Source organism: Somniosus microcephalus, unplaced genomic scaffold (assembly GCF_052327205.1).
Source record: "Somniosus microcephalus isolate GS21.2 unplaced genomic scaffold, FLI_Smic_1.0 unresolved_chr3, whole genome shotgun sequence".
Lineage (NCBI taxonomy): Eukaryota > Metazoa > Chordata > Chondrichthyes > Squaliformes > Somniosidae > Somniosus > Somniosus microcephalus.
Window position 1 is genome coordinate 11,837,432 of NW_028225181.1, and position 17,587 is coordinate 11,855,018.

Genomic DNA, 17,587 nt, shown 5'->3' on the forward strand with positions numbered 1-17,587 from the left:
TTACTCTCTGTCCCCGTTCTATATTCCCCTCTATCCCGGGTATCTCCCTTTACACTCTGTCCCCGTTCTATTTTCCCTCTATCCCGGGTAAATCCCTTTACTCTCTGTCCCCGTTCTATATTCCCCTCTATCCCGGGTATCTCCCATTACTCTCTGTCCCCATTCTATATTCCCTCTATCCCGGGTATCTCCCTTTACTCTCTGTCCCCGTTCTATATTCTCCTCTATCCCGGGTATCTCCCTTTATTCTCTGTCCCCGTTCTATATTCCCCTCTATCCCGAGTATCTCCCTTTACTCACTGTCCCCGTTCTATATTCCCCTCTATCCCGGGTATCTCGCTTTACTCTCTGTCACCGTTCTATATTCCCCCTCTATCCCGGGTATCTCCCTTTACTCTCTGTCCCCGTTCTATATTCCCCTCTATCCCGGGCATCTCCCTTTAGTCTCTGTCCCCGTTCTATATTTCCCTCTATCCCGGGTATCTCCCTTTACTCTCTGTCCCTATTCTATATTCCCCTCTATCCCGGGTATCTTCCTTTACTCTCTGTCCCCGTTCTATATTCCATCTATCCCGGGTATCTCCCTTTACTCTCTGTCCCCGTTCTATATTCCCCTCTATCCCAGGTATCTCCCTTTACTCTCTGTCCCCATTCTATGTTGCCCTCTATCCCGGGTATCTCCCTTTATTCTCTGTCCCCGTTCTAAATTCCCCTCTATCCCGGGTGTCTCCCTTTATTCTCTGGCCCCGATCTATATTCCCGTCTATCCCGGGTATCTCCCTTTACTCTCTGTCCCCGTTCTATATTCCCCTCTATCCCGGGTATCTCCCTTTACTCTCTGTCCCCGTTCTATATTTCCCTCTATCTCAGGTATCTCCCTTTAGTCTCTGTCCCCGTTCTATATTCCCCTCTCTCCCGGGTGTCTCCCTTTATTCTCTGTCCCCGTTCTATATTCCCCTCTATCCCGGGTATCTCCCTTTACTCTCTGTCTCCGTTCTATATTCTCCTCTATCCCGGGTATCTCCCTTTACTCTCTGTCCCCGTTCTATATTCCCCTCGATCCCGGGTATCTCCCTTTACTCTCTGTCCCTGTTCTATATTCACCTCTATCCCGGGTGTCTCCCTTTACTCACTGTCCCCGTTCTGTATACCCCTCTATCCCGGGTATCTCCCTTTACTCACTGGCCCCGTCCTATATTCCTCTCTATCCCGGGTATCTCCCTTTACTCACTGTCCCCGTTCTATATTCCCCTCTATCCCGGGCATCTCCCTTTACTCTCTGTCCCCGTTCTATATTCCCCTCTATCCCGGGTATCTCCCTTTACTCTCTGTACCCGTTCTGTATTCCCCTCTATCCCGGGTATCTCCCTTTACTCTCTGTCCCCGTTCTATATTCCCTCTATCCCGGGTATCTCTCTTTACTCTCTGTCCCCGTTCTATATTCCCCTCTATCCCGGGTATCTCCCTTTACTCTCTGTGCCAGTTCTATATTCCCTCTATCCCGGGTATCTCACCTTACTCTCTGTCCCCATTCTATATTCCCCTCTATCCCGGGTATCTCACTTTACTGTCTGTCCCCGTTCTATATTCCCCTCTATCCCGGGTAACTCCCTTTACCGTCTGTCCCCGTTCTATATTCCCCTCTATCCCGGGTATCTCCCTTTACTCTCTGTCCCCGTTCTATATTCCCCTCTATCCCAGGTATCTCCCTTTACTCTCTGTCCCCGTTCTATATTCCCCTCTATCCCGGGTATCTCACTTTACTCTCTGTCCCCGTTCTATATTCCCCTCTATCCCGGGTATCTCCCTTTACTCTCTGTCCCCGTTCTATATTCCCCTCTATCCCGGGTATCTCCCTTTACTCTCTGTCCCCGTTCTATTTTCCTCTATCCCGGGTAACTCCCTTTACTCTCTGTCCCCGTTCTATATTCCCCTCTATCCCGGGTATCTCCCTTTACTCTCTGTCCCCGTTCTATATTCCCCTCTATCCCGGTTATCTCCCTTTACTCTCTGTCCCTATTCTATATGCCCCTCTATCCCGGGTATCTCCCTTTACTCTCTGTCCCCGTTCTATATTCCCTCTATCCCAGGTATCTCTCTTTACTCTCTGTCCCCGTTCTTTTTTCCCCTCTATCCCGGGTATCTCCCATTACTCTCTGTCCCCGTTCTATATTCCCCTCTATCCCTGGTATCTCCCTTTACTCTCTGTCCCCGTTCTATATTCCCTTCTATCCCTGGTATCTCCCTTTACTCTCTGTCCCCGTTCTATATTCCCCTCTATCACGGGTATCTCCCTTTACTCTCTGTCCATGTTCTATATTCACCTCTATCCCGGGTATCTCCCTTTACTCTCTGTCCCCATTCTATATTCCCCTCTATCCCGGGTATCTCCCTTTACTCTCTGTCCCCGTTCTAAATTCCCCTCTATCCCGGGTATCTCCCTTTACTCTCTGTGCCCGTTCTATATTCCCCTCTATCCCGGGTATCTCCCTTTACTCTCTGTCCCCGTTCTATATTCCCCTCTATCCCGGGTATCTCCCTTTACTCTCTGTCCCCGTTCTATATTCCCCTCTATACCGCGTATCTCCCTTTACTCTCTGTCCCCGTTCTATATTCCCTCTATCCAGGGTATCTCACTTTACTCTCTGTCCCCGTTCTATATTCCCCTCTATCCCGGGTATCTCCCTTTACTCTCTGTCCCAGTTCTATATTCCCCTCTATCCTGGGTATCTCCCTTCACTCTCTGTCCCCGTTCAATATTCCCCTCTATCCTGGGTATCTCCCTTTACTCTCTGTCCCTGTTCTATATTCCCCTCTATCCCGGGTATCTCCCTTTACTCTCTGTCCCCGTTCTGTATTCCCCTCTATCCCGGGTATCTCCCTTTACTCACTGTCCCCGTTCTATATTCCCCTCTATCCCGGGTATCTCCCTTTACTCACTGTCCCCGTTCTATATTCCCCTCTATCCCGGGCATCTCCCTTTGCTCTCTGTCCCCGTTCTGTATTCCCCTCTATCCCGGGTATCTCCCTTTACTCTCTGTCCCCGTTCTGTATTCCCCTCTATCCCGGGTATCTCCATTTACTCTCTGTCCCCGTTCTATATTCCCCTCTATCCCGGGTAACTCCCTTTACTCTCTGTTCCCGTTCTATATTCCCCTCTATCCCGGGTATCTCCCTTTACTCTCTGTCCCCGTTCTATATTCCCTCTATCCCAGGTATCTCTCTTTACTCTCTGTCCCCGTTCTATATTCCCCTCTATCCCAGGTATCTCCCTTTACTCTCTGTCCCCGTTCTATATTCCCCTCTATCCCGGGTATCTCCCTTTACTCTCTGTCCCCGTTCTATATTCTCTCTATCCCGGGTATCTCACTTTACTCTCTGTCCACGTTCTATATTCCCCTCTATCCCGGGTATCTCCCTTTACTCACTGTCCCCGTTCTATATTCCCCTCTATCCCGGGTATCTCACTTTACTCTCTGTCCCCATTCTATATTCCCCTCTATCCCGGGTATCTCCCTTTACTCTCTGTCCCCGTTCTGTATTCCCCTCTATCCCGGGTATCTCCCTTTACTCTCTGTCCCAGTTCTATATTCCCCTCTATCCTGGGTATCTCCCTTCACTCTCTGTCCCCGTTCAATATTCCCCTCTATCCTGGGTATCTCCCTTTACTCTCTGTTCCTGTTCTATATTCCCCTCTATCCCGGGTATCTCTCTTTACACTCTGTCCCCGTTCTATATTCCCCTCTATCCCGGGTATCTCCCTTTACTCTCTGTCCCCGTTCTATATTCCCCTCTATCCCGGGTATCTCCCTTTACTCTCTGTCCCCGTTCTATTTTCCCTCTATCCCGGGTAACTCCCTTTACTCTCTGTCCCCGTTCTATATTCCCCTCTATCCCGGGTATCTCCCTTTACTCTCTGTCCCCGTTCTATATTCCCCTCTATCCCGGGTATCTCCCTTTACACTCTGTCCCCGTTCTATTTTCCCTCTATCCCGGGTAAATCCCTTTACTCTCTGTCCCCGTTCTATATTCCCCTCTATCCCGGGTATCTCCCATTACTCTCTGTCCCCATTCTATATTCCCTCTATCCCGGGTATCTCCCTTTACTCTCTGTCCCCGTTCTATATTCTCCTCTATCCCGGGTATCTCCCTTTATTCTCTGTCCCCGTTCTATATTCCCCTCTATCCCGAGTATCTCCCTTTACTCACTGTCCCCGTTCTATATTCCCCTCTATCCCGGGTATCTCCCTTTACTCTCTGTCACCGTTCTATATTCCCCCTCTATCCCGGGTATCTCCCTTTACTCTCTGTCCCCGTTCTATATTCCCCTCTATCCCGGGCATCTCCCTTTAGTCTCTGTCCCCGTTCTATATTTCCCTCTATCCCGGGTATCTCCCTTTACTCTCTGTCCCTATTCTATATTCCCCTCTATCCCGGGTATCTTCCTTTACTCTCTGTCCCCGTTCTATATTCCATCTATCCCGGGTATCTCCCTTTACTCTCTGTCCCCGTTCTATATTCCCCTCTATCCCAGGTATCTCCCTTTACTCTCTGTCCCCATTCTATGTTGCCCTCTATCCCGGGTATCTCCCTTTATTCTCTGTCCCCGTTCTAAATTCCCCTCTATCCCGGGTGTCTCCCTTTATTCTCTGGCCCCGATCTATATTCCCGTCTATCCCGGGTATCTCCCTTTACTCTCTGTCCCCGTTCTATATTCCCCTCTATCCCGGGTATCTCCCTTTACTCTCTGTCCCCGTTCTATATTTCCCTCTATCTCAGGTATCTCCCTTTAGTCTCTGTCCCCGTTCTATATTCCCCTCTCTCCCGGGTGTCTCCCTTTATTCTCTGTCCCCGTTCTATATTCCCCTCTATCCCGGGTATCTCCCTTTACTCTCTGTCTCCGTTCTATATTCTCCTCTATCCCGGGTATCTCCCTTTACTCTCTGTCCCCGTTCTATATTCCCCTCGATCCCGGGTATCTCCCTTTACTCTCTGTCCCTGTTCTATATTCACCTCTATCCCGGGTGTCTCCCTTTACTCACTGTCCCCGTTCTGTATACCCCTCTATCCCGGGTATCTCCCTTTACTCACTGGCCCCGTCCTATATTCCTCTCTATCCCGGGTATCTCCCTTTACTCACTGTCCCCGTTCTATATTCCCCTCTATCCCGGGCATCTCCCTTTACTCTCTGTCCCCGTTCTATATTCCCCTCTATCCCGGGTATCTCCCTTTACTCTCTGTACCCGTTCTGTATTCCCCTCTATCCCGGGTATCTCCCTTTACTCTCTGTCCCCGTTCTATATTCCCTCTATCCCGGGTATCTCTCTTTACTCTCTGTCCCCGTTCTATATTCCCCTCTATCCCGGGTATCTCCCTTTACTCTCTGTGCCAGTTCTATATTCCCTCTATCCCGGGTATCTCACCTTACTCTCTGTCCCCATTCTATATTCCCCTCTATCCCGGGTATCTCACTTTACTGTCTGTCCCCGTTCTATATTCCCCTCTATCCCGGGTAACTCCCTTTACCGTCTGTCCCCGTTCTATATTCCCCTCTATCCCGGGTATCTCCCTTTACTCTCTGTCCCCGTTCTATATTCCCCTCTATCCCAGGTATCTCCCTTTACTCTCTGTCCCCGTTCTATATTCCCCTCTATCCCGGGTATCTCACTTTACTCTCTGTCCCCGTTCTATATTCCCCTCTATCCCGGGTATCTCCCTTTACTCTCTGTCCCCGTTCTATATTCCCCTCTATCCCGGGTATCTCCCTTTACTCTCTGTCCCCGTTCTATTTTCCTCTATCCCGGGTAACTCCCTTTACTCTCTGTCCCCGTTCTATATTCCCCTCTATCCCGGGTATCTCCCTTTACTCTCTGTCCCCGTTCTATATTCCCCTCTATCCCGGTTATCTCCCTTTACTCTCTGTCCCTATTCTATATGCCCCTCTATCCCGGGTATCTCCCTTTACTCTCTGTCCCCGTTCTATATTCCCTCTATCCCAGGTATCTCTCTTTACTCTCTGTCCCCGTTCTTTTTTCCCCTCTATCCCGGGTATCTCCCATTACTCTCTGTCCCCGTTCTATATTCCCCTCTATCCCTGGTATCTCCCTTTACTCTCTGTCCCCGTTCTATATTCCCTTCTATCCCTGGTATCTCCCTTTACTCTCTGTCCCCGTTCTATATTCCCCTCTATCACGGGTATCTCCCTTTACTCTCTGTCCATGTTCTATATTCACCTCTATCCCGGGTATCTCCCTTTACTCTCTGTCCCCATTCTATATTCCCCTCTATCCCGGGTATCTCCCTTTACTCTCTGTCCCCGTTCTAAATTCCCCTCTATCCCGGGTATCTCCCTTTACTCTCTGTGCCCGTTCTATATTCCCCTCTATCCCGGGTATCTCCCTTTACTCTCTGTCCCCGTTCTATATTCCCCTCTATCCCGGGTATCTCCCTTTACTCTCTGTCCCCGTTCTATATTCCCCTCTATACCGCGTATCTCCCTTTACTCTCTGTCCCCGTTCTATATTCCCTCTATCCAGGGTATCTCACTTTACTCTCTGTCCCCGTTCTATATTCCCCTCTATCCCGGGTATCTCCCTTTACTCTCTGTCCCAGTTCTATATTCCCCTCTATCCTGGGTATCTCCCTTCACTCTCTGTCCCCGTTCAATATTCCCCTCTATCCTGGGTATCTCCCTTTACTCTCTGTCCCTGTTCTATATTCCCCTCTATCCCGGGTATCTCCCTTTACTCTCTGTCCCCGTTCTGTATTCCCCTCTATCCCGGGTATCTCCCTTTACTCACTGTCCCCGTTCTATATTCCCCTCTATCCCGGGTATCTCCCTTTACTCACTGTCCCCGTTCTATATTCCCCTCTATCCCGGGCATCTCCCTTTGCTCTCTGTCCCCGTTCTGTATTCCCCTCTATCCCGGGTATCTCCCTTTACTCTCTGTCCCCGTTCTGTATTCCCCTCTATCCCGGGTATCTCCATTTACTCTCTGTCCCCGTTCTATATTCCCCTCTAGCCCGGGTAACTCCCTTTACTCTCTGTTCCCGTTCTATATTCCCCTCTATCCCGGGTATCTCCCTTTACTCTCTGTCCCCGTTCTATATTCCCTCTATCCCAGGTATCTCTCTTTACTCTCTGTCCCCGTTCTATATTCCCCTCTATCCCAGGTATCTCCCTTTACTCTCTGTCCCCGTTCTATATTCCCCTCTATCCCGGGTATCTCCCTTTACTCTCTGTCCCCGTTCTATATTCTCTCTATCCCGGGTATCTCACTTTACTCTCTGTCCACGTTCTATATTCCCCTCTATCCCGGGTATCTCCCTTTACTCACTGTCCCCGTTCTATATTCCCCTCTATCCCGGGTATCTCACTTTACTCTCTGTCCCCATTCTATATTCCCCTCTATCCCGGGTATCTCCCTTTACTCTCTGTCCCCGTTCTGTATTCCCCTCTATCCCGGGTATCTCCCTTTACTCTCTGTCCCAGTTCTATATTCCCCTCTATCCTGGGTATCTCCCTTCACTCTCTGTCCCCGTTCAATATTCCCCTCTATCCTGGGTATTTCCCTTTACTCTCTGTTCCTGTTCTATATTCCCCTCTATCCCGGGTATCTCTCTTTACACTCTGTCCCCGTTCTATATTCCCCTCTATCCCGGGTATCTCCCTTTACTCACTGTCCCTGTTCTATATTCCCCTCTATTCCGGGTATCTCCCTTTACTCACTGTCCCCGTTCTATATTCCCCTCTATCCCGTGCATCTCCCTTTACTCTCTGTCCCCGTTCTATATTCCCCTCTATCCCGGGTATCTCCCTTTACTCTCTGTCCCCGTTCTGTATTCCCCTCTATCCCGGGTACCTCCCTTTACTCACTGTCCCCGTTCTATATTCCCCTCTATCCCGAGCATCTCACTTTGCTCTCTGTCCCCGTTCTATATTCCCCTCTATCCCGGGTATCTCCCTTTACTCTCTGTCCCCGTTCTGTATTCCCCTCTATCCCGGGTATCTCGCTTTACTCTCTGTCCCCGTTCTATATTCCCTCTATCCCGGGTATCTCTCTTTACTCTCTGTCCCCGTTCTATATTCCCCTCTATCCCGGGTATCTCCCTTTACTCTCTGTCCCCGTTCTATATTCCCTCTATCCCAGGTATCTCTCTTTACTCTCTGTCCCCGTTCTATATTCCCCTCTATCCCGTGTATCTCCCTTTACTCTCTGTCCCCGTTCTATATTCCCCTCTATACCGCGTATCTCCCTTTACTCTCTGTCCCCGTTCTATATTCCCTCTATCCAGGGTATCTCACTTTACTCTCTGTCCCCGTTCTATATTCCCCTCTATCCCGGGTATCTCCCTTTACTCTCTGTCCCAGTTCTATATTCCCCTCTATCCTGGGTATCTCCCTTCACTCTCTGTCCCCGTTCAATATTCCCCTCTATCCTGGGTATCTCCCTTTACTCTCTGTCCCTGTTCTATATTCCCCTCTATCCCGGGTATCTCCCTTTACTCTCTGTCCCCGTTCTGTATTCCCCTCTATCCCGGGTATCTCCCTTTACTCACTGTCCCCGTTCTATATTCCCCTCTATCCCGGGTATCTCCCTTTACTCACTGTCCCCGTTCTATATTCCCCTCTATCCCGGGCATCTCCCTTTGCTCTCTGTCCCCGTTCTGTATTCCCCTCTATCCCGGGTATCTCCCTTTACTCTCTGTCCCCGTTCTGTATTCCCCTCTATCCCGGGTATCTCCCTTTACTCTCTGTCCCCGTTCTATATTCCCTCTATCCCGGGTATCTCTCTTTACTCTCTGTCCCCGTTCTATATTCCCCTCTATCCCGGGTATCTCCCTTTACTCTCTGTGCCCGTTCTATATTCCCTCTATCCCGGGTATCTCACTTTACTCTCTGTCCCCATTCTGTATTCCCCTCTATCCCGGGTATCTCCCTTTACTCTCTGTCCCCGTTCTATATTCCCTCTATCCCGGGTATCTCTCTTTACTCTCTGTCCCCGTTCTATATTCCCTTCTATCCCGGGTATCTCCCTTTACTCTCTGTGCCCGTTCTATATTCCCTCTATCCCGGGTATCTCACTTAATCTCTGTCCCCATTCTATATTCCCCTCTATCCCGGGTATCTCACTTTACTGTCTGTCCCCATTCTATATTCCCCTCTATCCCGGGTAACTCCCTTTACCGTCTGTCCCCGTACTATATTCCCCTCTATCCTGGGTATCTCCCTTTACTCTCTGTCCCCGTTCTATATTCCCCTCTATCCCGGGTATCTCTCTTTACTCTCTGTCCCGTTCTATATTCCCCTCTATCCCGGGTACCTCCCTTTACTCTCTGTCCCCGTTCTATATTCCCCTCTCTCCCGGGTATCTCCCTTTACTCTCTGTCCCCGTTCTATATTCCCCTCTATCCCGGGTATCTCTCTTTACTCTCTGTCCCCGTTCTATATTCCCCTCTATCCCGGGTACCTCCCTTTATTCTCTGTCCCCGTTCTATATTCCCCTCTATCCCGGGTATCTCCCTTTACTCTCTGTCCCTATTCTATATGCCCCTCTATCCCGGGTATCTCCCTTTACTCTCTGTCCCCGTTCTATATTCCCTCTATCCCGGGTATCTCTCTTTACTCTCTGTCCCCGTTCTATATTCCCCTCTATCCCGGGTATCTCCCATTACTCTCTGTCCCCGTTCTATATTCCCCTCTATCCCTGGTATCTCCCTTTACTCTCTGTCCCCGTTCTATATTCCCCTCTATCCCGGGTATCTCCCTTTACTCTCTGTCCCTGTTCTATATTCACCTCTCTCCCGGGTATCTCCCTTTACTCTCTGTCCCCATTCTATATTCCCCTCTATCCCGGGTATCTCCCTTTACTCTCTGTCCCCGTTCTAAACTCCCCTCTATCCCGGGTATCTCCCTTTACTCTCTGTGCTCGTTCTATATTCCCTCTATCCCGGGTATCTCACTTTACTCTCTGTCCCCATTCTATATTCCCCTCTATCCCGGGTATCTCCCTTTACTCTCTGTCCCCGTTCTATATTCCCCTCTATGCCGGGTATCTCCCTTTACTCTCTGTGCCCGTTCTAAATTCCCCTCTATCCCGTGTATCTCCCTTTACTCTCTGTCCCTGTTCTATATTCCCCCTATCCCGGGTATCTCTCTTTACTCTCTGTCCCCGTTCTATATTCCCCTCTATCCCGGGTATCTCGCATTACTCTCTGTCCCCGTTCTATATTTCCTCTATCCCGGGTATCCCCCTTTACTCTCTGTCCCCGTTCTATATTCCCCTCTATCCCGCGTATCTCCCTTTATTCTCTGTCCCTGTTCTATATTCACCTCTATCCCGGGTATCTCCCTTTACTCTCTGTCCCCATTCTATATTCCCCTCTATCCCGGGTATCTCCCTTTACTCTCTGTCCCCGTTCTATATTCCCCTCTATCCCGGGTATCTCCCTTTACTCTCTGTGCCCGTTCTATATTCCCTCTATCCCGGGTAACTCACGTTACTCTCTGTCCCCGTTCTATATTCCCCTCTATCCCGGGTAACTCCCTTTACTCACTGTCCCCGTTCTATATTCCCCTCTATCCCGTGTATCTCCCTTTACTCACTGTCCCCGTTCTATATTCCCCTCTATCCCGGGCATCTCCCTTTACTCTCTGTCCCCGTTCTATATTCCCCTCTATCCCGGGTATCTCCCTTTTATCTCTGTGCCCGTTCTATATTCCCTCTATCCCGGGTATCTCACTTAACTCTCTGTCCCCATTCTATATTCCCCTCTATCCCGGGTATCTCCCTTTACTGTCTGTCCCCGTTCTATATTCCCCTCTATCCCGGGAAACTCCCTTTACTATCTGTCCCCGTTCTATATTCCCCTCTATCCCGGGTATCTCCCTTTACTCTCTGTCCCCGTTCTATATTCCCCTCTATCCCGGGTATCTCCCTTTACTCTCTGTCCCCGTTCTATATTCCCCTCTATCCCGGGTATCTCCCTTTACTCTCTGTCCCCGTTCTATATTCCCCTCTATCCCGCGTATCTCCCTTTACTCTCTGTCCCCGTTCTATATTCCCTCTATCCCGGGTATCTCACTTTACTCTCTGTCCCCGTTCTATATTCCCCTCTATCCCGGGTATCTCCCTTTACTCTCTGTCCCAGTTCGATATTCCCCTCTATCCTGGGTATCTCCCTTCACTCTCTGTCCCCGTTCAATATTCCCCTCTATCCTGGGTATCTCCCTTTACTCTCTGTCCCTGTTCTATATTCCCCTCTATCCCGGGTATCTCCCTTTACTCTCTGTCCCCGTTCTGTATTCCCCTCTATCCCGGGTATCTCCCTTTACTCACTGTCCCCGTTCTATATTCCCCTCTATCCCGGGTATCTCCCTTTACTCACTGTACCCGTTCTATATTCCCCTCTATCCCGGGCATCTCCCTTTGCTCTCTGACCCCGTTCTATATTCCCCTCTATCCCGGGTATCTCCCTTTACTCTCTGTCCCCGTTCTGTATTCCCCTCTATCCCGGGTATCTCCCTTTACTCTCTGTCCCCGTTCTATATTCCCTCTATCCCGGGTATCTCTCTTTACTCTCTGTCCCCGTTCTATATTCCCCTCTATCCCGGGTATCTCCCTTTACTCTCTGTCCCCGTTCTATATTCCCTCTATCCCGGGTATCTCTCTTTACTCTCTGTCCCCGTTCTATATTCCCCTCTATCCCGGGTATCTCCCTTTACTCTCTGTCCCCGTTCTATATTCCCCTCTATCCCGCGTATCTCCCTTTACTCTCTGTCCCCGTTCTATATTCCCTCTATCCCGGGTATCTCACTTTACTCTCTGTCCCCGTTCTATATTCCCCTCTATCCCGGGTATCTCCCTTTACTCACTGTCCCAGTTCTATATTCCCCTCTATCCTGGGTATCTCCCTTCACTCTCTGTCCCCGTTCAATATTCCCCTCTATCCTGGGTATCTCCCTTTAATCTCTGTCCCTGTTCTATATTCCCCTCTATCCCGTGTATCTCCCTTTACTCTCTGTCCCCGTTCTGTATTCCCCTCTATCCCGGGTATCTCACTTTACTCACTGTCCCCGTTCGATATTCCCCTCTATCCCGGGTATCTCCCTTTGCTCTCTGTCCCCGTTCTATATTCCCCTCTATCCCGGGTATCTCCCTTTACTCTCTGTCCCCGTTCTGTATTACCCTCTATCCCGGGTATCTCCCTTTACTCTCTGTCCCCGTTCTATATTCCCTCTATCCCGGGTATCTCTCTTTACTCTCTGTCCCCATTCTATATTCCCCTCTATCCCGGGTATCTCCCTTTACTCTCTGTGCCCGTTCTATATTCCCTCTATCCCGGGTATCTCACTTTACTCTCTGTCCCCATTCTGTATTCCCCTCTATCCCGGGTATCTCCCTTTACTCTCTGTCCCCGTTCTATATTCCCTCTATCCCGGGTATCTCTCTTTACTCTCTGTCCCCGTTCTATATTCCCCTCTATCCCGGGTATCTCCCTTTACTCTCTGTGCCCGTTCTATATTCCCTCTATCCCGGGTATCTCCCTTTACTCTCTGTCCCCGTTCTATATTCCCTCTATCCCGGGTATCTCTCTTTACTCTCTGTCCCCGTTCTATATTCCCCTCTATCCCGGGTATCTCCCTTTACTCTCTGTCCCCGTTCTATATTCCCTCTATCCCGGGTATCTCTCTTTACTCTCTGTCCCCATTCTATATTCCCCTCTATCCCGGGTATCTCCCTTTACTCTCTGTGCCCGTTCTATATTCCCTCTATCCCGGGTATCTCACTTTACTCTCTGTCCCCATTCTGTATTCCCCTCTATCCCGGGTATCTCCCTTTACTCTCTGTCCCCGTTCTATATTCCCTCTATCCCGGGTATCTCTCTTTACTCTCTGTCCCCGTTCTATATTCCCCTCTATCCCGGGTATCTCCCTTTACTCTCTGTGCCCGTTCTATATTCCCTCTATCCCGGGTATCTCACTTTACTCTCTGTCCCCGTTCTATATTCCCCTTTTTCCCGGGTAACTCCCTTTACCGAATGTCCCCGTTCTATATTCCCCTCTATCCTGGGTATCTCCCTTTACTCTCTGTCCCCGTTCCATATTCCCCTCTATCCCGGGTATCTCCCTTTACTCTCTGTCCCCGTTCTATTTTCCCTCTATCCCGGGTAACTCCCTTTACTCTCTGTCCCCGTTCTATATTCCCTTCTATCCCTGGTATCTCCCTTTACTCTCTGTCCCCATTCTATATTCCCCTCTATCACGGGTATCTCCCTTTACTCTCTGTCCATGTTCTATATTCACCTCTATCCCGGGTATCTCCCTTTACTCTCTGTGCCCATTCTATATTCCCCTCTATCCCGGGTATCTCCCTTTACTCTCTGTCCCCGTTCTAAATTCCCCTCTATCCCGGGTATCTCCCTTTACTCTCTGTGCCCGTTCTATATTCCCTCTATCCCGGGTATCTCACGTTACTCTCTGTCCCCATTCTATATTCCCCTCTATCCCGGGTATCTCCCTTTACTCTCTGTCCCCGTTCTATATTCCCCTCTATGCCGGGTTTCTCCCTTTACTCTCTGTGCCCGTTCTAAATTCCCCTCTATCCCGTGTATCTCCCTTTACTCTCTGTCCCCGTTCTATATTCCCCCTATCCCGGGTATCTCTCTTTCCTCTCTGTCCCCGTTCTATATTCCCCTCTGTCCCGGGTATCTCGCATTACTCTCTGTCCCCGTTCTATATTCCCTCTATCCCGGGTATCCCCCTTTACTCTCTGTCCCCGTTCTATATTCCCCTCTATCCCGGGTATCTCCCTTTACTCTCTGTCCCCGTTCTATATTCCCCTCTATCCCGGGTATCTCCCTTTACTCTCTGTCCCCGTTCTATATTTCCCTCTATCCCGGGTATCTCCCTTTACTCTCTGTCCCCGTTCTATATTCCCCTCTATCCCGGGTATCTCCCTTTACTCTCTGTCCCCGTTCTATATTCCCCTCTATCCCGGGTATCTCCCTTTACTCTCTGTCCCCGTTCTATTTTCCCTCTATCCCGGGTAACTCCCTTTACTCTCTGTCCCCGTTCTATATTCCCCTCTATCCCGGGTATCTCCCTTTACTCTCTGTCCCCGTTCTATATTCCCCTCTATCCCGGGTATCTCCCTTTACACTCTGTCCCCGTTCTATTTTCCCTCTATCCCGGGTAAATCCCTTTACTCTCTGTCCCCGTTCTATATTCCCCTCTATCCCGGGTATCTCCCATTACTCTCTGTCCCCATTCTATATTCCCTCTATCCCGGGTATCTCCCTTTACTCTCTGTCCCCGTTCTATATTCTCCTCTATCCCGGGTATCTCCCTTTACTCTCTGTCACCGTTCTATATTCCCCCTCTATCCCGGGTATCTCCCTTTACTCTCTGTCCCCGTTCTATATTCCCCTCTATCCCGGGCATCTCCCTTTAGTCTCTGTCCCCGTTCTATATTTCCCTCTATCCCGGGTATCTCCCTTTACTCTCTGTCCCTATTCTATATTCCCCTCTATCCCGGGTATCTTCCTTTACTCTCTGTCCCCGTTCTATATTCCATCTATCCCGGGTATCTCCCTTTACTCTCTGTCCCCGTTCTATATTCCCCTCTATCCCAGGTATCTCCCTTTACTCTCTGTCCCCATTCTATGTTGCCCTCTATCCCGGGTATCTCCCTTTATTCTCTGTCCCCGTTCTAAATTCCCCTCTATCCCGGGTGTCTCCCTTTATTCTCTGGCCCCGATCTATATTCCCGTCTATCCCGGGTATCTCCCTTTACTCTCTGTCCCCGTTCTATATTCCCCTCTATCCCGGGTATCTCCCTTTACTCTCTGTCCCCGTTCTATATTTCCCTCTATCTCAGGTATCTCCCTTTAGTCTCTGTCCCCGTTCTATATTCCCCTCTCTCCCGGGTGTCTCCCTTTATTCTCTGTCCCCGTTCTATATTCCCCTCTATCCCGGGTATCTCCCTTTACTCTCTGTCTCCGTTCTATATTCTCCTCTATCCCGGGTATCTCCCTTTACTCTCTGTCCCCGTTCTATATTCCCCTCGATCCCGGGTATCTCCCTTTACTCTCTGTCCCTGTTCTATATTCACCTCTATCCCGGGTGTCTCCCTTTACTCACTGTCCCCGTTCTGTATACCCCTCTATCCCGGGTATCTCCCTTTACTCACTGGCCCCGTCCTATATTCCTCTCTATCCCGGGTATCTCCCTTTACTCACTGTCCCCGTTCTATATTCCCCTCTATCCCGGGTATCTCCCTTTACTCTCTGTCCCCGTTCTATATTCCCTCTATCCCGGGTATCTCTCTTTACTCTCTGTCCCCGTTCTATATTCCCCTCTATCCCGGGTATCTCCCTTTACTCTCTGTCCCCGTTCTATATTCCCCTCTATCCCGCGTATCTCCCTTTACTCTCTGTCCCCGTTCTATATTCCCTCTATCCCGGGTATCTCACTTTACTCTCTGTCCCCGTTCTATATTCCCCTCTATCCCGGGTATCTCCCTTTACTCACTGTCCCAGTTCTATATTCCCCTCTATCCTGGGTATCTCCCTTCACTCTCTGTCCCCGTTCAATATTCCCCTCTATCCTGGGTATCTCCCTTTAATCTCTGTCCCTGTTCTATATTCCCCTCTATCCCGTGTATCTCCCTTTACTCTCTGTCCCCGTTCTGTATTCCCCTCTATCCCGGGTATCTCACTTTACTCACTGTCCCCGTTCGATATTCCCCTCTATCCCGGGTATCTCCCTTTGCTCTCTGTCCCCGTTCTATATTCCCCTCTATCCCGGGTATCTCCCTTTACTCTCTGTCCCCATTCTATATTCCCCTCTATCCCGGGTATCTCCCTTTACTCTCTGTGCCCGTTCTATATTCCCTCTATCCCGGGTATCTCACTTTACTCTCTGTCCCCATTCTGTATTCCCCTCTATCCCGGGTATCTCCCTTTACTCTCTGTCCCCGTTCTATATTCCCTCTATCCCGGGTATCTCTCTTTACTCTCTGTCCCCGTTCTATATTCCCCTCTATCCCGGGTATCTCCCTTTACTCTCTGTGCCCGTTCTATATTCCCTCTATCCCGGGTATCTCCCTTTACTCTCTGTCCCCGTTCTATATTCCCTCTATCCCGGGTATCTCTCTTTACTCTCTGTCCCCGTTCTATATTCCCCTCTATCCCGGGTATCTCCCTTTACTCTCTGTCCCCGTTCTATATTCCCTCTATCCCGGGTATCTCTCTTTACTCTCTGTCCCCATTCTATATTCCCCTCTATCCCGGGTATCTCCCTTTACTCTCTGTGCCCGTTCTATATTCCCTCTATCCCGGGTATCTCACTTTACTCTCTGTCCCCATTCTGTATTCCCCTCTATCCCGGGTATCTCCCTTTACTCTCTGTCCCCGTTCTATATTCCCTCTATCCCGGGTATCTCTCTTTACTCTCTGTCCCCGTTCTATATTCCCCTCTATCCCGGGTATCTCCCTTTACTCTCTGTGCCCGTTCTATATTCCCTCTATCCCGGGTATCTCACTTTACTCTCTGTCCCCGTTCTATATTCCCCTTTTTCCCGGGTAACTCCCTTTACCGAATGTCCCCGTTCTATATTCCCCTCTATCCTGGGTATCTCCCTTTACTCTCTGTCCCCGTTCCATATTCCCCTCTATCCCGGGTATCTCCCTTTACTCTCTGTCCCCGTTCTATTTTCCCTCTATCCCGGGTAACTCCCTTTACTCTCTGTCCCCGTTCTATATTCCCTTCTATCCCTGGTATCTCCCTTTACTCTCTGTCCCCATTCTATATTCCCCTCTATCACGGGTATCTCCCTTTACTCTCTGTCCATGTTCTATATTCACCTCTATCCCGGGTATCTCCCTTTACTCTCTGTGCCCATTCTATATTCCCCTCTATCCCGGGTATCTCCCTTTACTCTCTGTCCCCGTTCTAAATTCCCCTCTATCCCGGGTATCTCCCTTTACTCTCTGTGCCCGTTCTATATTCCCTCTATCCCGGGTATCTCACGTTACTCTCTGTCCCCATTCTATATTCCCCTCTATCCCGGGTATCTCCCTTTACTCTCTGTCCCCGTTCTATATTCCCCTCTATGCCGGGTTTCTCCCTTTACTCTCTGTGCCCGTTCTAAATTCCCCTCTATCCCGTGTATCTCCCTTTACTCTCTGTCCCCGTTCTATATTCCCCCTATCCCGGGTATCTCTCTTTCCTCTCTGTCCCCGTTCTATATTCCCCTCTGTCCCGGGTATCTCGCATTACTCTCTGTCCCCGTTCTATATTCCCTCTATCCCGGGTATCCCCCTTTACTCTCTGTCCCCGTTCTATATTCCCCTCTATCCCGGGTATCTCCCTTTACTCTCTGTCCCCGTTCTATATTCCCCTCTATCCCGGGTATCTCCCTTTACTCTCTGTCCCCGTTCTATATTTCCCTCTATCCCGGGTATCTCCCTTTACTCTCTGTCCCCGTTCTATATTCCCCTCTATCCCGGGTATCTCCCTTTACTCTCTGTCCCCGTTCTATATTCCCCTCTATCCCGGGTATCTCCCTTTACTCTCTGTCCCCGT